Below are 22,722 nucleotides of genomic sequence, written 5' to 3'. Positions count from 1 at the left end.
ACAAAGAAGAATCAGCGATTTATTTGGTCAGACAAGTGCGAAGCTAGTTTTCAGGAGCTAAAACAGAGGTTGATTACCGCTCCAGTGCTAGCTTTGCCTTCGGACAAGGAGAAGTTCGTAGTATATTGCGACGCATCCAAACAGGGTTTGGGGTGTGTACTGATGCAAGCTGATCGGGTCATCGCTTATGCCTCCCGTCAGTTAAAGGATTATGAACAGCGATACCCGACTCATGATCTAGAGTTGGCCGCAGTGGTTTTTGCTTTGAAGATTTGGCGGCATTATCTTTACGGGGAAAAGTGTGAGATCTATACCAACCATAAAAGTCTCAAATATTTCTTTACTCAGAAGGATTTGAATATGAGACAGAGGCGTTGGTTGGAGTTAGTGAAAGATTACGATTGTGATATCCTCTATCATCCCGGAAAGGCCAATGTAGTGGCCGATGCTCTGAGCAGAAAGGGTCCCGGGCAGGTAGCTAGTATGGTGCAAATCTCACCTCAGCTAGCAGAGGATATGGTTAGATCCAGCATTGAGTTTGTGGTAGGTCAGCTCCACAAGTTAACGCTGCAATCTGATCTGTTGGAAAGGATAAAAGTCGCGCAGATGACGGATCCAGAGTTAGTGAAGATCCGAGATGAGGTGTTGGCTGGTCAAGCCAAGGACTTTTCAGTGTCAGACAGTGGGATGCTTTTGTATAAAGCCAGGGTTTGTGTTCCGAAAAGTGTGGAACTTAGGAATGAGATCTTTGAGGAGGCTCATTCTACCCCGTATTCTCTGCATCCCGGCACCACTAAGATGTACCAAGATTTGAAACCGTATTTCTGGTGGAGCGGTATGAAGAAGAATTTGGTAGAATTCGTATCAAGATGCCTCACTTGTCAGCAGATTAAGGCTGAACATCAGAGACCAGCAGGGTTGTCGCAGCCTCTAACCCTACCAGAATGGAAATGGGAAGATATCACGATGGATTTTGTGGTCGGGTTACCTAGGACCACGGGTTTATTTGATTCCATCTGGGTAGTGGTGGATCGATTTACGAAATCTGCTCATTTTCTGCTGGTTAGAACAACATTTACAGTGGATCAGTTGGCGGAATTGTATGTTAGGGAGATCGTAAGACTTCACGGAGTACCGAAGTCTATAGTTTCGGACAGGGATCCGAAATTCACCTCCAAATTTTGGCAAAGTTTGCAACGGGCAATGGGAACAAAGCTAAAATTTAGTACAGCATTCCATCCTCAGACAGATGGTCAGTCCGAAAGGACAATTCAGATATTGGAGGACATGTTGAGAGCCTGCGTTATAGACTTTGAAGGCTCATGGAATAAGTATCTACCGTTGATAGAATTTTCTTACAACAACAGTTATCAGAGTACGATAGGGATGGCTCCCTATGAACTGTTATACGGTAGGAAATGTAGATCCCCTATCCACTGGGATGAGACAGGGGAGAGGAAATACCTAGGTCCAGAGTCAGTACAGCGGACCAATGAGGCAATAGAGAAGATAAAAGCTAGAATGCTTGCCTCACGGAAGCGGACAGAAGAGTTACGCAGATCCGAAACGCAGAGATGTTGAGTTCCAAGTAGGGGACCATGTGTTTTTACGGGTATCTCCGATGAAGGGGATTAAACGTTTCGGGAAAAGAGGCAAGTTATGCCCTCGATTTACAGGACCTTTCGAGATTCTCGAGAAGATAGATCAAGTGGCATATCGGTTAGCATTGCCTCCAGCCTTATCAGCAGTTCACAACGTATTCCATGTCTCGATGTTGAGAAAATACGTTTCAGATTTCTCTCATATACTCAGTTATGAGAGTCTTGAGCTACAGCCAGACATGACTTATGAGGAACAGCCAGTGCAGATCCTGGATAGAAAGGATAAAGTCCTTCGGAATAAGACCATAGCATTGGTCAAAGTTCTCTGGAGAAACAGCAAGGTGGAGGAAGCCACCTGGGAGCTAGAGTCAGATATGAGAGCTCAATATCCAGAGTTATTCAGGTTAGATTTCGGGGACGAAATCCTTTTAAGGGGGGGATAGTTGTAAAGCCCGCTTAGTTAATTTGGAAATTAGCAGTGTTTATGATTAATTATGAAAATTATTTATAGCTATTTAAATAATTTATTATACTGTTATTTATGGAATTCAGAAATGCATGGTTATGTTACTCAGTAGTTTTCATATTTTGCATTTCCGGTGCCCGGTATTTTGGAATTCGGCGTTTGGCTCAGTAGAAATCACAACTTAGCATGTTATTAGTTTGGGACGGTTTATTAGACATTGGGAATATCGGGAATGGCCGGGAATTTAGAATTTTCCAAAAATACCCCTTTAGTATGATTTATGTGCATGTGGTTTTATGGTGGAGGGGCAAATTGGTCTTTTTGCCCCATTAGTGTTTTGTCTTATGTGAGCTTATTAAATGAAAATTAAATATTTATTTCAATGTTTACTTGGCTGAAATGAAATATGATAAGTGGCTTTATGTTTATTTCCTTCATTTTTACAAAAACACTTAGAAAAGAAAAATAGAATTTTCAAACACTCTCTCTCTTTTTCTCTCTACTTTGGCTAGTTAATTGGGGTGCAAAAGCTGGGTTTTTCTTCAATTTTCAAAGCTAGATTCAACCTATAATTGTGATCTCTTGTTTGTGGTATGTGATCTCTAACTTTCTCTCTTTAATTTGTTGGAAAAAAATGATGAAAATGGTGATGCATGCATGATAAATTGAGGTTGTTGCTGCTGTGTTTTGTTGTTGATTTCTGAGGTTTAAAGCATGTTTAATTGAAGTTAAATGAGCTGTTTTGAAGCATGTTAGTTAGGTTGTGTGAAGCTTTGAGTTTTCTATGCAAAATATGTGATTTTTGAAAGAAAAGGTTATATTTTGTTGCTGTGATGTTGTGGAAGTTTGCTTGTGTTTTCAGAGGTTATTCTAAGCTTGTTTATGTAAGTTTAGATGGTTTTGATTGCATGTTAGCTAAGTTTGCTCAAGTTTGAGTTTAGAACTCAAAGCTTGAGCTCTAATGGTAAATTTTGAATTTGTGCATTCTGGGTGGTTTTGATGCCTTAGAAATGTTCTAGGGGTTATGTGGAATAGGTCTGGAAAGTTTGAGGTGATTTGGAGTTGATTTGAGCAAGATATGAAAATTTGATTGTTGTTGCCTGCGAAGAACCGGAATTCCGGTTGTGCATCCGGAATTCCGGATAGGGGTCCTGAATTTCCCAGAACCGGAATTCCGGTTGGGCAACCGGTCTACCGGTTGGGGAATTTTCAGAACCCGTGTTTTTTCTCGTTTTTATGTTTTAAGGGGTATTGCCATGCTTTTTATCGATAGGGAAACTTTTAGTTCCTAGTTTTAGTCCCTGGGAAGTGATTTAGCGTGTCACTTATAGTGTTGTGATTTTTATGGTTTAGGAGCCTGTAATCCGCCGCTCAGCTAAAGTTCCAGTCAGGTTGACCGGCACACCTGAATTCGGAATCCAGGTAAGATTAGTATAACAGTATGCATATGTAGATTACATGTTTAGCGTGCATGTAGGAAGCCTGTCAGATTACATTAGTTATGTATGTTGGCTTCGAACCATCCAACCCTGTCACGTCAGTACAGGCTGGAGTATAACCAGCAGCCGGAGTATGACCGGTTCGACCGATCAGGCTGACACTTGGTTGGTGGTTCCGTACTATTGACGTATCCCGTCGGTACAGGCTGGAGTATGACCAGCAGCCGGAGTATGACCGGTTCAACCAATCCGGAGGGTATAGTAACACGTCGGTACAGGCTGGAGTATGACCAGCAGCCGGAGTATGACCGGTTCGACCGATCAGGTTGTTACGTGTCAATAGTACCGTCCCTATGAACGTTCAGAACTCAGTACCATGTTGGACATGGCAGTAGTGGCTCAGTACCATGTTGGACATGGCAGTAGCGGGACTCAGTATCGTGTTGGACACGGCAGTTATGATCAGGGGTATGGGCGTCTGATCATAACCGGGATTATGTATGAGTATTATTATGCTTTTCTTACTGAGTCTGTCGACTCACAGTTTTACGTTTATGTGTAGGTAAAGGCAAGGCTAAAGCTGATGGGCCGTGAGCGAGCTTGTGAAGATTGTACATGTCGGGGCGGTTAGGCCTGGAGCGTACGATCATCGGGACGACGAGGTCCGATTTTGTAACTGGTCGCTAGGCGACATTTATTTTGTGTATCAGTTAAACAGTTAAATCTTTTTGTAAATGGTTTTATAATCGGGATCCCGAGTCTTTTGTAATATTATTTTATAAGTTTAATTAAAAAGCAAAATTTTTAATTAATCACGTTTTTCCATAAACCTCGTTGATTAGCAACGAGCTGCACAGTATGTTTAAAAATCACGTAATACGCCTATGTTAGTTAAGGTGTTATAATTTGGTATCAGAGCCGCCAGGTTGTCTTCCGAAGATCGTCACGACATGTACAATCATCATCAGCAGTTAGCTCGTTTCACGGTTCAGTAAGCCTTTATTGCTTTAGTAGTTTGTTTTATTCAGTTATGAAAAAGAAAAGCCTGTTAGGAAGCATGTTAGTAGCCTGATAGTAGAATAGGCGCATGTTTCGCTTTTAATTTCCAAATTAAGCGGCATTAGTAAGCTCTCAATGATCGTGACCTGAAGTGCCAACTCCGGATTTCGAGGCGGTTCAGACTAGATGGACGCCAGACGAAATATTAGGAGTCAGGGCATCTCAGTCGGGTCAGATCAAGGTTGAGGAGCTCAGTTCCCCTGAAGTGTTATGGGCCGAGGTAGAGGTCCCAGGGGCAGGGCTCGCGGTCGGGGTGATGTTAACTCGCCGCAGGCTGCCCAAGTCAATCAGGAAGCCCAGAATTGGGAAGTTAGGTTTGCTGAAATGCAAGCCAGAATAGAGGAGCAAGATAATGAGATTCAGAGATTGCGGCAGCAGGGTGCTCTTGCGGTGCCGGTGCCAGAAGTTCCAGTGGCACCCGCCCCTACTGCTCAGGCCGAGATAGTGGTGGCGGCCCATAGATTGGAACCTCCGTATGAACGGCTCCGGAAGCAAGCACCTTCGGTTTTCCTGGGAGGTCCGGACGTGATGAAAGCCGAGCAGTGGCTGACGGTGATCACCAAGTTCCTGAACTTCATGGGTGTCACCGGTAATGACAGAGTGGTGTGTGCCACTTTCCAGTTCCAGGAGGACGCTCTAGTTTGGTGGGACATGGTGTCTCAGATTCACGATGTCACCACAATGACCTGGGAAAGGTTCCAGGAACTCTTCAACGCAAAGTACTACAACGAGGCGGTCAGAAGCGCCAAGAGGAAAGAGTTCGCTCACCTGACCCAGCGCGAGAATATGAGCGTCACCGAGTATACTACTCAGTTTGATCGGTTGGCGAGGTTAGCCTCGGGAATTGTGCCGACCGACTTCAGCAAGAAGGAGAAGTATCTGGACGGGTTGAATGCCAGGATCAGGCATGACTTGATGATTAGCACGGACGACAGTACCACCTATGCTCAGATGGTGGAGAAGGCACTGCGAGCTGAGGGCGCAGTTGGGTGTATGTCAGAATCAGCCAGTACTCCGGTGAGTGGCGGGGCTCCTACCCCTCCTGGATCAGGCTTTAGCAGGGGGAGTAGTGGTTCGGCCATTGACCAGAGGAAGAGAGCACCCACTGCTTCGGGTGGCTCGATTCAGAACAAGAGGTTCCGGGGGAACCAGAATAGAGGTTGGTGGTTCCGTGCTATTGACCTATCCCGTCGGTACAGGCTGGAGTATGACCAGCAGCCGGAGTATGACCGGTTTGACCGATCAGGAGGATACTTGTCAATAGTACCGTCCCCGTGAATGTTCAAAACTCAGTACCATGTTGGACATGGCAGTAGTAGCTCAGTACCATGTTGGACATGGCAGTAGCGGGACTCAGTATCGTGTTGGACACGGTAGTTAGAATTATGTATGAGTATTATTATGCTTTTCTTACTGAGTCTGTCGACTCACAGTTTTACGTTTATGTGTAGGTAAAGGCAAGGCTAAAGCTGATGGGCCGTGAGCGAGCTTGTGAAGATTGTACATGTCGGGGCGGTTAGGCCTGGAGCGTACGATCATCGGGACAGCGAGGCTGAATTTTTGTATAGGGTCGTTAGACGACATTTATTTTGTGTATCAGTTAAACAGTTAAATCTTTTGTAAATGATTTTATAATCGGGATCCCGAGTCTTTTGTAATATTGTTCCATAAGTTTAATTAAAAAGCAAAATATTTTAATTAATCACGTTTTTCCATAAACCTCGTTGATTAGCAACGAGCTGCACAGTATGTTTAAAAATCACGTAATACGCCTATGTTAGTTAGGGTGTTATAAACTAGCACTTGCTATAACGCCCTAAATAATTAGGCGCGCTACCCAAAATGCTTATGAAACCCTAATCCCCTAATCGGGATTACTAATTAAAATAGCGCAGAATTTAAACTTTTATATTAAACAGAATGAAAATAAACTTGTAATATATTTAAACTTTTCAAAATAGTTGGGATCCCAAAAATATTTACAAACGTATTACAAGTCCTTTCTTTCTAGCCGGCCTAAGCGGCAAAACAGAATACAAAAGTTCAACACTGTTAGACCCATAACCCGCTTGGTCTGAACTGGCATGAATATGTACATTCTTCGCCCTGCTCTTGAAACTCATGGCTGATCGGCTAAAGCCTTACCCTTTCCTGCACAGTAGAGCACCCGTGTGCCAAGCCCAACAAGACAGTATAAATCATAACAAATATAATATGCTCATTCACATATGTCTGTCTAGCACAGACCTGATTATTATATCAACATGCTCATTTATGTCTACGTGGCGTAGACCTATGTGTTGCGCTCACACATCCATTTAAATCTACATGACGTAGACCCACGTGTTGCTCTCACACGTCTAAATACATTAAGTCCTTAGAAGTGGTTCATCTCGGTTATGTGTACCGAGTCCAACTTGATTATGCCTTGAGCGCATAATCCCTAAATCTCATTTCAATTAACATGGCATGACATTTATACACACATATCACTAGGGTAATAACCCTAGGCTATTAAACTGTTCCTATTAGGGTAATAACCCTAATCCCGGTTACAATTACTCACATATATCATATCAACATAAGCGCCACTGCGCATACTCTACGTGCAAACTACTGTCTTACCTGATGTCCAACAATATAAGGAGATTCCAAATCCCCGGGTGCTCCTGATCAGGTGCCGGTAATCCTAGTCACACAAATCCAAGATAATTCATACTTAGGGTTAACCCTTGATTCCATACTCATAAAATTCAATCATGGCATTGACAATTCAGATAATCATACAGAGCTCGGAACGAGCTTTCCAACGATATAAAGAACTCCCAAATCAGAGTTCAGAATCGAAAGTTCGAAAGTTACGAACTTTCGAAAATCAACTCAAAACTGCCCAAAAACACGAGGGCGGGCCGCGGCATGCCCAGACCATGCCGCGACACCTGGGACCAATTCCCAGGTCCACTCAAAGGAGCGGGCCGCGACATGCTCCAGAGCATGCCGCGGCATCTGGGTGCAGAACCCAGAAACCAGCAAGCTCCTCTTCGAATTTTCAGCCCAAAACTCAATCTTTTCACTCCAATTCTCAACCAATTTCACAAGTTAACATATAGGATTATAAGCATGTAATAGATACTCAATTAACACATTACATGCATCAAAAACCCAAAATTCAAATTGAGCCAACACAACAAAAATCATGCTTAAACTAAGCAAAACTCAAGCTCAAGAACAAGAGCTCTCTCTTCAACTATTCAAACAATTTTCCAGCCAACAAAATATCACAATATCACATGATTCAATACAAAAAAACACCCTAAGATCAAAATCCATGCTCAAGAACTCAAATCCAAAGATTAACACACTCAATTCATCAAGATCACAACAACACTTAAGAATATGCAATCACAAGAGCAAAATACAATTCAAATCATGCTTTTACCACAATAAATTCAGCAAGATACTGTTGGGTTTTATGCCCTAAATAAAACTCTTTACAATCTGATTAGTTATCAATATAAGAAATTTGAAGTGATTGATGTTTGCATGAATTTTACATGCTAATGGTTTAATATGTTTATTATGTTTATTACATTCATACACACAAAATCAGTTAAATCCAAATCATATGTTTATTCACAATTACAGTATCGTCAACACAGTGGAATGTGATTGTGATCATATGAATCAAAAGTTTTGGTCCCTGTTTCATCAGTGTTATTGGATTTACACTAATGTGATAATCAGCGATGATGTGTACTTACACTTGGAGTAAGTGTTATGTTCTTTCCAGGACATTAGTAAAGTATACTAGTTTCGAATGTATGGAGTATACATTGGACTGGACCGATATTGCAACTAAGTTAAGATATTACAAACTTACCGTTATACATATCTTTCCAAGTCAATATCAGTAGTTGTTCTTAAGATTAAAAGAATCTAAATCCTGATATGCTTAGGCTCAACTCAGGAGTGCTATTCATGTTCTTTGATTTATTAGTTAAGCCTACTTTTGGGTCAGGGTGATACGTATATTTTGGGAACATGATAGTATGATTGAGTGGGAGTGGTGAACGTAAATATGGAATCTATAGCTTCTACTGGTGTATAGAAGTCAAGTGATGATTCCCTTAGAGCCTAGCAAATAGAAGTAAATGGATGAGCTCTTGTTTAACTGACTAATTATTAGATCACTAAACACCATTTACAGGTAGCTAAGTGTTTTAAGGGGCAAAATACATTGAGGGGTGAGAACGGTAAAGAAATCCCATCTCGATGTAGATCATCTATATAGAGGATCTTTAAATCACAATAAGATTATAACAATGGTTAAATGAGATAGTATATTGATATCGTGGAACATACAATATGCTCTATATAAGTCTGAGAGTGCAATTCTAAGTTCTAAGAGTGGATTCAACGAAGAATTAATAAGTAAGAATTTACTTGGTAAATTTGGTTCACTTATTGGAAGCTCAGCATATAGATCCATGGTCCCCATTCTAGTTGAGATTATTCTGCTTGTCAGACTCATTAATTGATTCGTGATTAATCAATTATAATTCTAAAGTTAGACTATGTCTAATTTTATGAATTTTCACTAAGCAGGGGTGAAATTGTAAAGAAAAGAGTTTCTAGGTTTATTTATTTATTAATGGACTTTATATGCCTAATTAATAATTAAATTAAATGAAAATATTATTTAATAATCAATTTTATTTATTAAATGATTAGTTTTGACATTTAAAAGGTTAGAATTGGAAAATTGGAGTTTTTGAGAAAATAGAGATAAAATTTGATAAAACTGCAAAATCAAGTGAGGCCCACTATAACACCATGGCCGGCCACTTATTAAGGGTTTTTCAAATTAATATTTTCATTATTTTAATGCCAAATAATTCCTAACCTAAACCTAGTAGTTGCCTATAAATAGAAAGTGATGCTTCAGTCACAATACATGCTTTCATTAGTTTTCTGTCAGAAATTTCTCTCTTCAGAAAAACTGAGCCTTCCCCACTTTCTATACCTAGCCGAAATCCCTCTTCTCTTTTCTTCTTCATCAATTTCGAACCCTAGTGAGAGAGTAAGTGCCCACACACAGCAAGCAGTAACTCAATCATAGATTGGAAGACGGTGAAGGATCAAACTTGAAGAAGAAGGACATTCGGGCTCAGATCTTGATTATACTCTGCTACAGAAAGGATACAAGGGTTAGAGATCTGTGTGGAAGGAGACATTAATTCCGCTGCATCAATGTAAGGTTTTCTTAACTTTATATGTGTTTAATTTATCGTTTTAGAAAGTTCATATTTAGGGTGTTTAAACAACATACTTGTGAGTAGATCTAAGATCCTGGTAAAATAAATATTCCAACAGATACCACCATTAAATTCTACCAAAAAACACAGCAAGAAGTTACCTAAACTCCAAGCTCAAGACCCACAACTCCAAAAGCTTCAATCACAACTAAAACCAAGTTCTCTTCAACAATTCAAGCTTTGACATCAAATGGGTTAAAGGGAGAGAGAGAGAGTTCGGGTGAGAGGGAGAAAAATCCAGAAAGTTTATTCATTTTTCCTCAAAATCACTTTTAATTCAATGTAAATTAAATATGGTCAAATGACCATTTTGCCCTTAGGGGTATAAAACAAGCATAAGCATTTTCAAGGGCATAAATGCTATTTCACACTCAATTATATCCAAATAAATTTTAGATTATCATATGTCAAATAAAATGCCAAATAATCAATTCAATTTGCATTTCGGGCCCGAACCCAGTTCGGCCCGAAATTCCCGATTGTGATTATACCGCGCTAACTTGTCAGAACACACCTGAAAAGACAACACAGGAATACTATATAATAATATAGTTCTATTAAGCACGTAATTAAATTAACTTCATCAATTTACCCCTCTCGGGTCATAATTACCAAAATGCCCATGGCTCACCAATGGGGTCTTAACATATTAAAATTCACATAATTTCACATATATTGAAGTATATAATAATATAATTCCTCAATTATTCATAATTATCTAATTAGGGCTTCGCTAATCTGTTTCTTAATTCTAGTGTATTACACTTGCTGAAGAGGCGCAACAGGCAAACCCTGTTGCCTCAGCCTCTACATCTCTTTGTCTTATTGGTGGATTCAGGCTTGTATTTCTACAAACCTTTGTTCCCAATCCTAAGGAGCTTGTGGTTGATTAACATTACCATCGCCATGAGCTCTTCTACGACCTCTACCTTAGCCATAAGGACGAGATGGATTCTGACCTACCTGACTGTCTCTAGTCTCAATCATATTATCATGACTCCTCGTGTTTCATCGAGCATCCATGTTATAGGACTAGCCTACGAACCCGTAAGCCAAGTCGGTCAAACAACAAAAATATAAACTAAATACCACATACATGGAATTTTAGGCAATGCATTATCCAATTAATACATTATTATCATGCTTCCTATCATGCTTTTCTAATCATATAAATTACTAAACAAGTAAAGCCTTATTGAAATGTGAGTCGAGCTTGTCTCTGATGATGATATTGTACATATCTTGACAGTCTTTGAAGGACAACCTGCAACTTTGATACCAAATTGCAACACCCTACTTGTTTAGGCATGCTACATTGATTTCTAAATTATTGTGCCAACCTTTGCTAATTAAAGAATTTAACAAAAACGTGATTAATTTAAACTTTTAAAATTAAGATAAGATTTACTAAAATAGTTACATTTTTGCAAATTCTAGGATCCCGTATTTAGATTGTTAACATTCCAAAGTACATTATCTTCCAAAATGTCTCACCTAGCAACTATAAAATATCAGCCCATGTCGTCCCGAAGAAATAAATACAACATGCCTAATCATCCCAATACGTACAATCACCAGCAAGCTCTGGACTCACTGTTGCTCAGTCTTCGCCTTTCTTTTACCTACACATGAAACCATATCTGTGAGTCGATAAATTTAGTAAGAAAAGCATAAAACATATAAACATATCACCTACTTGCAACTAAGCGCCCATACACCTACCTACAAGACTTAATAGATGGATCAAGAATGTTCTTAACAAAAGTCCATCCTTTATACCACATGCACCGAGTATCTTTCTAATACTAGTGCTAGTAGGGTTTTCTCGTACCTCAAGTAAAACTGATCGTTATACCACATGCACTCTGTACTCGTTTTGTACTAGTGTTCGTAACGTTGTGTCATATTCCTTAACATTATATTGTATAAATGCACATCATACCTCAGCCATACCAGTGTTAGCAGTATATAAATACATAAACTAGCATGTATAACATGTGCACATATCTTATACTAATATTACCTCATTTTCAAATTCAAACTTGAAACCAAAAGTTTTCCTGTCGATAGATAGCATAGGAATAACCTAAATATCGAGAAAACAAGAAATTTCTGATTCTTGAAAATACCCCCAATCGATAAACTGGGTTCCCAAAATGGTAAAGTATTTTCTGAGATTCTGCCCGGGAAAATGATTCACCACTTCTGGAAAAATGGTGGACTATTTTTCTGCAGATTTCTCAAAGCACTTTGATTCTCAACTCAAATCAACCCAAAAGTTCACAAAACTCTGTGAAATATCTAATAACACTCCAATAAACATAATTCTAGCAATAATAGTAACTAAGACTCAGAAATTTAGAAAACACCATTATTGAGCCTAGTTTTCGTTCTTGAACTTAAACTTGCTCAACACCTCCAACATCCATAAAAAAAACCCGGCTATTAGGTCTTAAACAACCCCCTTAAAACTAAGAAAACAAACCCTAAACAACTTTGGGTAAGACATAACCAAATTCAAAAAATTGCATGTTCAAACTAATTCATTTCTTCCTAAAATCAAAGAGAAAAAGTTTTTAGGGTTTATACCTCAAGTCTAGTCTTCCAATCCTCCTTCAATTCTAGCTGAATTCCAATCTTGCTGATTTTCTTAGGGCCAAAATGGAGACATAGATATCAATGGAAAAGTTTTGATTTTTTTCTAACTTATCCTTATTTTTATTTATTTGGTTTTATATTAATGATAATAATCAACATATTTTTAAGGAAAGTTCTACTATTTCCACTAAAATACAAAGTCAACCTTGGGCAAAATTTTAATTTTGCTCTTACTTCAGGTTTAAGTAAGTTTAAAGCTTAGGGGTAAATTGGTTAAATACCACAATCTCGCCTAAACTCGATATTCTAGTTATCAAATATATTTTTCTCTCTAAATAAAAGGTTCGAAACCAAATTATGTGATTTTAATGGCCAAATCGTCGCATTTCTATCATTGACGAGCAAAAAATATAAAAGTATAACATCTATCATATATAATACAACTATATATAATTTAATTTAATAAAATCTTTAAAATTGAGAATTATAACCCTAATATAAAAAATAGGACCTACATTATAAAATAATCACATATAATTATATAATATAGTTAATTAATGTCAATTGGTATATGTACTGCTTGCCCATGTATAGGTTTTTGTCAAAAAATTGATATAAAGATTGAATATGTTGATCATTTTAGCAGAAAAACTAATAAAAACTAAGGTATATAGTTTATAAATACAGAGAGGGAGAGGGAGAGAGAGTATATAGTAGCCATATGCATACATAATTTCAGATGAATTTGAGCCGAATGAATATGCCCAAATATAGTTTCATTTTTTTGGCTCTCCATGCTTAATCGGCTCAAAATAAAGGATAGAGTACAAGTATATAAGCAGGTTGAAGACACAAAGTGCTTTTTCTGCCATGCCGAAGAAGAGACTTTGCAACACTTGTTCTTTGATTGCCGCTTCTCGTCAAACTGCTTAAGGAAAATAAAAGATTGGCTTTCTTGGTTGATGACTTCCAATTCTTTGCATAGAATAATAAGGTAGATACGAAAAGCGAAGGTTAGCAAGGTTAAAAAGATGCACTACAAAAAATCTTACTTTTAGTCACAACAAAAACTCTGACTAAAAGTAAAAAAATTGTGACTAATTATAAATTATCATTCTTATGTTGTGACTAAAAAGTACGTGGCTAAAGGTATCAGTCACAAAAATTATAATTTGTAATGACTAAATGTATTTTCAGTCACAATACTGTTAGGTTTTATGCCCTAAATAAAACTCCGTTTCAATGTAATCTATTTTATTCAACATCAATAAAGAAACAGAAGTATTTTTCATTCATTTGTGTATGTTTTGGCTCACTTTATCAATTGCTTGTCTAATTGATTTATAAATTCATCTTAAACCCTTTTCACATACTTGATCATGTTTATTGTGCTGTCATCACATTGGAAAGTAAACATGACTATGTGAATAAAGTTTCCTAGATTTATCAGACACAGGGTTTTACTGATATGATAATCTACAACAAGAGTTTACTTGTATTTGGAGAAATACTATGTTCTTTCCAGAACATTGGTTAAAGTAAAGCTCAGGTTGGATGCATGGAGTATGCATCGGAAGGGACCGATATTGAACTTTGAATTAGATTTAATTAAAGTTACCGTAAAATCTATTCAAGTCAATATCGCCAAGTTGATCCTAGATCAAATGATCTTAATCCTGTTATGATTAGGCTCAATCTTGAAAGGCTATTCGTGTTCTTTGATTTGTTAGTTAAGCCTACTTTTAGGTCAGGGTGATACGTACATTTTGGGAACACGGTAGTGCAATTGAGTGGGAGCGCTAGCATAAACATGGAATCTATAGCTTCTATCTGGCAAATAGTAAGCAAAGGATGATTTCCTTCGAGCTTGGCCAAACGAAAATAAATGGTGGAGATCTCATTTCACATAAGCTGAAATATCATTTATACGGGGTCAAGTGTTTTAAGGATAAAATACATGGTAGGGTGTTACGGTAATTTAATCCCTTTACTATGTAGATCATTCATATAGAGGATCATTGATCAAATTAGGATTATAACAATGGATAACTAATGATGTGTCTATATGGTGGAACATATAGAGCATTCTATATACTGAGAGTGCAATTCTAAGTTCTATGCGTGGATTCAACGAAGAATTAATAAGTTAGTGAATTTTAGTGCTAAATTCTTGATCTACTTATTGGAAGCTCAGTTATATAGACCCATGGTCCCCCCACTAGTTGAGATAATATTGCTTGTAAGACTCATGTAATTGGTTTTGATTTATCAATTATAATTCACAAATTAGACTATGTCTATTTGTGAAATTTTCACTAAGTAAGGGCGAAATTGTAAAGAAAGAGTTGTGTGGGCATGTTTGTTAATTGTGATACTTTGTATGGTGCAATTAATAAATTTGATAAATGACAATATTATTTAATAATTATTTATAGTTATTAAATAGTTAGAATTGGCATTTAAATGATTGAATTAGGAAATTGGCATTTTTGAGAAAATCAGATACAAAAGTGGTAAAATTGCAAAATTGCAAAAATCAAGGCCCAGTCCACCTAGCCTAGGGCCGGCCACTTATGTTATCTTTTTTAAATGATTTTTTCATTATTTTAATGCCATATAATTCAAATCAAACCCTAGAAGGAATGCTATAAATAGATAGTGAAGGCTTCAGAAAATTACACTTTCGAATCGAAAAACTCGAGCCTCCACTCTCTTCTCTAGCCGCCACTCTCTCTCTCTTTTCTTCCTCAAAATTTCGAACCTCTCTTAGTGATTAGAGTAGTGCCCACACACATCAAGCAATACCTCAATCATAGTGAGGAAGATTGTGAAGAAAGATCAACAGCAAAGGAGATTCAGCATCAAGGATTCAGAGAAGAAGATCCAGGTTCAGATCTTGATAATACTCTGCTACAGAAAGGAATCAAGGGTTAGAGATCTGAACGGAAGGAGTCATTATAATTCCGCTGCACCCAATGTAAGGTTTCTTAAACTTTATATGTGTTTAATTTATCGTTTCAGAAAGTTCATATTTAGGATGTTAATAAACATACTTGTGAGTAGATCTAAGATCCTGGTAAAATAATATCCAACAACTGGCCTCAGAGCCATGGTAATTGATTTACTTACATGAAATTTGGACTTTAAAACGATTGTTTGTATGTTCTTTGGATGGTATCATGTTGTATTGAGTGTTATTTGATGAATGATTGATGTTTGTTAAATTTTCGTGATAAATAATTGTGATTTCGATTCTGTAATTATTTTTATTGGATAGTATGGAAAAAATTAAGCAAGTTAGCCTTTTACAGAACTCAATTTGGATTTTATTTGAATTAGTTATGATTTTTTGAAGATTTGACAAAATCGAAATTTATCTTGATATTTTCTGCGATCGCAGAACTGTCCGTACAGTTTCGGTTTTTTCCCTTTTTCTTCAATTTTTCATACCTTTTCATGGAATTAACTTCCAAATTTTTGTATGGTTTTGTATATATACTAATACTATTCCTAATTCAATTCTAATTATCATTTTGAATTAATTTTATTTTTTTAAATTAATTCAAGATATTAGTGTAATTTGAATTCGAATAGAATTAGTATTTATCTTTTTGCTTAAAAACCTATCTTATTTTTAAATTTGATTATATTTTTTTTAATTTAAGGTCAGATTTTATAAATATTTTAAAAGATATTTTGACCTTATTTAAAATAAGATATTTATAATCATGTAATTTTAAATAGATATAAGATAAAAAGTAGGTTTAATTTTTTAAATTTTTTTTAAATTTTCGAAATTTATTTTTTTTAATTCCGAAATTTTTTTTTCGAATATTAAATTTTTATTTAATTATTTATTTATTCGAAATTTATTATAAAAAAAAAAAATTAAATAAATCCTACTTCCAACTATCCAGCTAACCCTGTTGCAGGAGTATGTGTTTTAACTTATGTGTAAGTTTTCAAAACCTATTATTACTTGATTGCAAATAGCCATGGTTACCTTTTGCCGTATCTAATGATCCGATGGCTCCCTTGGTCAAGATAATAATTTGTACGGTATAATTTACAATCTTCTTTCATCTGTGTATGACCTAGCAACATGATAGGACCCATCCAAAGTGTGCCTGTGTGAGCCTATGTGTTTAATTTTATTATAGATGCATATAGGTTAATGTTGCTAAAATAAATTATCATAATTATTGATAGGATTTATTTAGGCCCATTTAGCTTTTGGGCCTATTCAATTAATAACAGTTGTTCTTATTAAGGTTAAATTCCTCTCTTTTGGGCCTTGTGTGAGAGTTGGGAGCCATAGAAGTGGGTACGACATACTGAACCCAGCACCCCCTCACACAAACTACCCCAATTGTGAAGGCCCATTTGCTCGATTTGAATGATCGTACTAGGGTTAATTACACTAGTTTAACCTAATTAAAATTGAATTAGCAACATAATTAATTTCATTTATTTTGAAATTAATTTAGAAAATCATAGTTTAAAGAATTTAATATTCTAAGCTAAACTATATGTATTTTCTTGTATTTAATTAAATATAGAATTATAACCATCTAGATTCTTTCTGGAACTTATTTTAAATTTTTCATTAAATATTCCTATTTAAGTTGATATTTAGTTATACATAACTAACCAACTTAAATACGAATATCTTTTGAATTCAAAATTTTAAATTAAGTTGAGGAATTTTAGGAATTGGTTATTAAGATTCTTTAGATATTTTTTAAGTTGATATTTTTCAAATATTAACTTAAAATGGAATATCTTAGATATTTTTAGGTTAATATCTTTTTTGAATATTTAACTTAAAATATCTACAAAATTAAGTGGTTACAACTTAATTTTGAATTTAATTAAATCTGATTTGAAAGATATTTAAGTTGATTTTTTAGATTCTTTCTAAAACAACTTAAACAAGATATTTTCAAATTTGTTCCATTTAAAATTCAAATTTTTGAATTTAATTAATAATTGAAAAATAATTAAAGTTGATTTTTTATTTAAATCAATTTTGATTTTTAATTTTTCATTATTATATTATGGAACTTATTCGATATTTATTTGAATTTATTTTTCAAATTTAAATAATAATTGAAAATTAATTAAAGTTGATTTTAATTAAACCAACTTTAATTTGTAATTTTTCATTATTATAATATCGAATATTATGATTATACAAAATACATATATATATTTTTTTTAAATAATGAGCTTTTAATCAAGAGACATTCGATCTCCATTGTGGGTTTTACACCGTGTTTGTTTTAGTGAGTAATCCTCCCTAATGGAGGAACGTTCATTAGCAATTTCGCACCGTTTAACCTCGCATGATAAGTAGTTTGTAAGTGTTTTGTATGGTATAGATCACCCTAATGGTGGCGACCATACTTGACTTGCAAGTTATGAAACAATGGTGGAAGCTCATAAGATAGAATTGCCTTGACTCTCGCCTAAACGGGACAACGCTGAATTCAAATCTTGATCGAATAAAAGGTTGCTAGAATGTTTATCATTTTAGATGAGCTGACAACTCTATTCAATGAATGATGCTTTGACTCTCGCCTAAACGAGACACTGTGTCAGTTTGTTGAAATACCTTGGAAAATAAACTATGTTAGATTTAGTATTTCTATAACATATGTAATTACTTGTTATTTTCTAAATTGTGTATGAATTTATGAGCCAAAACCTTACTTCTGTTTTATTGATGTGTTGTAGTGTCATTATGAATAACCCACAACCCGATCCTCTCTTAGTTACTATCTTAGCAAAAGAACTCTATAGTGTGAAAATGCATCCTGGTAGTTGCATTAACTCGCACCTGTTGATGATGAATCTGAAATTCCAAAAGGCAAATCTACTGGGAATTGATTTATCAAGAGAACAATGGGTCCAACTTATCCTTAATAGTCTTCCTCCGGAGTATAATGAATTTGTTATCTCTTATATGATCAACAATTCTAACTCCTCCGACATGGACAAGCTCGAAACAGAATTACGAGCCCATGAACGGAACTTGATTGCAATGGGTCCCCCTGGGTTTGCAATCAACAATCGAAGGAAAAGGACTAGGTATGAAGGATCTAGCAAAACTGCTTCTTCAAGTACAATTATCAGACATAATCTTCTATGTTCGAATTGTAATGGAAAGGGTCATCATGAAGAACGATGTCCTGTGCTTCTAAACAATTCAAACGAAGGTAATGCTTTTGTCTTTGAATCATGTGTTTTAGAGAACGACAAATCCATCTGGATTGTTGATTCTGGGTCTACTAACCATGTATGTTCTTCACTGCAGTTGCTTGAAACCTGGGAAAATCTACTTCCAGGAGAGTTACAGCTTAAAGTTGGCAATGGCGAATTAGTATCGGTCAAAGCTAGAGGAAAAGCCCGCATCAAGTTTCAACAAAGATTTTTAATTTTAGAAAATGTTTTATTTATTCCAAACTTTAGTAGAAACTTGATTAGTGTCTCATGTTCGCAAACACAATCTTATATATTGAATTTTTCGAGTACAAATTGTTCAATTTCTCGTAATGGATTTCAAATATGTGTTGCCATAATGGAACAAGGGCTTTATGTTTTAAGACCGAGTACTCAAATCTCACTAAATAGTGAACTTTTCAGTGTAGCTAGACCTAGAAACCTAAAAAGAAAAGAGATTGATAATGATGATCAAACTTATCTATGGCATTTACGTTTAGGTCATATAGGCTTTGATAGACTCAATAGGCTCACCAAAGACGGTCCATTGAAAAATGTCGTCCTAGGTGAACCGCCGCATGCGAGTCCTGCCTAGAAGGAAAAATGACTAAACGTTCTTTCTCTGCAAAGGGAGAGCGTGCCAAAATCCCTCTAGGGTTAGTGCATTCCGATGTCTGCGGACCTTTGAATGTCAAAGCCCGAGGTGGTTATGAGTATTTTGTCACTTTCATTGACGATTTCTCTAGATATAGTTTTCTTTACCTAATGCAAAAGAAATCTGAAACGTTTGAAAAGTTTCAAGAATTTCATGCTTTGGCCCAAAACCAATTAGGTAAATCATTAAAGATCTTGCGAACTGATAGGGGTGGAGAATATATGGATATGCAGTTCAAAGATCATTTAATTGAACTTGGAATTGAATCCCAATACACTTTGCCCAGCTACTCCACAACAAAATGGAGTTGCAGAAAGAAGAAATCGCACTCTTTTGGAAATGGTTAGGTCTATGCTGAGTTATTCAACTCTGTCTACGTCCTTCTGGGGATATGCTATACAGATGGCAAATGACATTTTAAATGTTGTTCCATCTAAAGCAGTCCCTAAGACACCCGTCGAACTTTGGAATGGTCGAACACCTAGTTTGCGCCATTACAGAATTTGGGGGTGCCCTGCTCATGTCTTAAGAAAGAAAGAAGGCAAACTTGAATCACGTACCGAAGTATGCATGTTTGTTGGAAATTCTAAAGAGACTAGGGGTGGACTATTTTATAGTCACAAGGATAATAAAGTGTTTGTTTCTACAAATGCTACTTTCCTTGAAGAGAACTATATTAAAGACTACAAACCGAAAAGTAAAGTTGTTCTAGAGGAATTGCTATCAGATATAAGTCCTTCCAATGTTCCGTCCTCTTCCACTCGTGAAGAAGACGATCCCACTCCCTCAGTTGAACAAGGCGAGAAATCTACTACTAAAGTTTCGTTCGAGAAGACAACCATACCTCGTCGTAGTGGGAGAGTTTCAACAAAACACTCGTTATGGCTTGGATGGTGAAATCAATATGGTCGTAGGTGACGGTATTGATGACGATCCATTAACCTATAAACAGCAATGGCTAGTCCGCAACGGAAACGATGGTCGGCGGAATGGATTCAGAAATGGATTCCATGAAAAAGAACAAAGTCTGGGAATATGTAGACGCACCTGACGACTATCATCCGATAGGATGCAAGTGGGTTTACAAGAAGAAAAGAGGAGCTGGAGGCGAAGTCGAAACTTTCAAAGCTAGACTTGTAGCCAAGGGTTATACCCAAAGAGAAGGCGTGGACTATGAGGAAACTTTTAGTCCTGTTGCCATGCTCAAATCCATCCGAATTCTTCTCTCCATAGGTTCCGCTTTCGATTATGAAATACGGCAAATGGATGTCAAGACCGCCTTCCTTAATGGGGTACTTGAAGAAACCATCTATATGGAGCAACCAGAAGGTTATGTTCTTCCTGGGCAAGAAAAGAAAGTTTGCAAGTTAAACAGGTCTATCTATGGACTTAAGCAAGCTTCTCGCTCATGGAACAAGAGGTTTGATGAAATCATCAAAACCTACGGCTTTCTTCAGAATGAAGATGAACCTTGTGTTTACCAACTCAAGGAAGACCAAATAGTAGTATTCCAGGTCCTTTATGTTGATGACATTTTGATCATTGGAAACAATGTCAAGAAAATGACTCACATTAAGGAAGGGCTCAACACTCAATTCGATATGAAAGATTTGGGTGAAGCAGCCTATGTTCTTGGTATTCGGATTATAAGAAACCGGAAGAACGAGATCTCTTGCTCTCTCTCAAACGACCTACATAGACAAAGTCTTAGAGAGATTCTCCATGAGCAACACCAATGGGGCAAACATGCCTTCCGGATATGGTATTCGTCTATCTAAGGAACAGATCACCGATCGATCCTCGAGATAGAGGACATGGCGAAAATTCCCTATGCCTCTCAGTTGGAAGTCTAATGTATGCAATGTTATGCACTAGACACGACATCCGTTATGCCGTTGGAATCGTGAGCGGTATCGATCTAATCCAGACAAGAACATTGGAATGCGATTAAGTATATTCCGAAATACTTAAAGAGTACAAGGAATCTTGTGTTAGTCTACAAGGGTGGTGCTTTAAATCCCATTGGCTACACCGATTCGCATTTCCGGGCAAGTCTTGAAGACAGGAAATCAACATGCGGGATGGTGTTTACTCTTGGGGGTGGAGCAGGTGGTTTGGAGAAGTGCTAAACAAACCGCAATATCGGACTCAACTATGGAAGCCGAATACATAGCGAGCAGTGAAGCCGCAAAAGAACTTGTACCGGCTAAGAAAGTTCTTCACCAAAGCATAGGAGTTGTTCTGGAATGGAAAAGCCTGCGGTACTACTCGTGATAACAATGGAGCAATAGCAAACAAGAAAGAACCTCGAAGCCACAAGAGAAGCAAACACATTGAAAGGAAGTATCACATTATCGGAGAATACGTGGCAAGAGGGGACGTACTAGTTGAGAAAGTTGACACGAGAGGACAACCTGGGCGATCCATTTACCAAAGTCTTGGCCGTGACGGCCTTTGAAAAGCACCGTCGAATTTAGGATTAATTGATATGTACTAATTAGTTTTATATTAGTGCAAGTGGGAGTTTGTTAGGTTTTATGCCCTAAATAAAACTCCGTTTCAATGTAATCTATTTTATTCAACATCAATAAAGAAACAGAAGTATTTTTCATTCATTTGTGTATGTTTTGGCTCACTTTATCAATTGCTTGTCTAATTGATTTATAAATTCATCTTAAACCCTTTTCACATACTTGATCATGTTTATTGTGCTGTCATCACATTGGAAAGTAAACATGACTATGTGAATAAAGTTTCCTAGATTTATCAGACACAGGGTTTTACTGATATGATAATCTACAACAAGAGTTTACTTGTATTTGGAGAAATACTATGTTCTTTCCAGAACATTGGTTAAAGTAAAGCTCAGGTTGGATGCATGGAGTATGCATCGGAAGGGACCGATATTGAACTTTGAATTAGATTTAATTAAAGTTACCGTAAAATCTATTCAAGTCAATATCGCCAAGTTGATCCTAGATCAAATGATCTTAATCCTGTTATGATTAGGCTCAATCTTGAAAGGCTATTCGTGTTCTTTGATTTGTTAGTTAAGCCTACTTTTAGGTCAGGGTGATACGTACATTTTGGGAACACGGTAGTGCAATTGAGTGGGAGCGCTAGCATAAACATGGAATCTATAGCTTCTATCTGGCAAATAGTAAGCAAAGGATGATTTCCTTCGAGCTTGGCCAAACGAAAATAAATGGTGGAGATCTCATTTCACATAAGCTGAAATATCATTTATACGGGGTCAAGTGTTTTAAGGATAAAATACATGGTAGGGTGTTACGGTAATTTAATCCCTTTACTATGTAGATCATTCATATAGAGGATCATTGATCAAATTAGGATTATAACAATGGAT

The sequence above is a fragment of the Cannabis sativa genome, chromosome 3 (genome assembly GCF_029168945.1).
Source record: "Cannabis sativa cultivar Pink pepper isolate KNU-18-1 chromosome 3, ASM2916894v1, whole genome shotgun sequence".
Taxonomy (NCBI): Eukaryota; Viridiplantae; Streptophyta; class Magnoliopsida; order Rosales; family Cannabaceae; genus Cannabis; species Cannabis sativa.
This window is presented reverse-complemented; position numbering follows the sequence as displayed.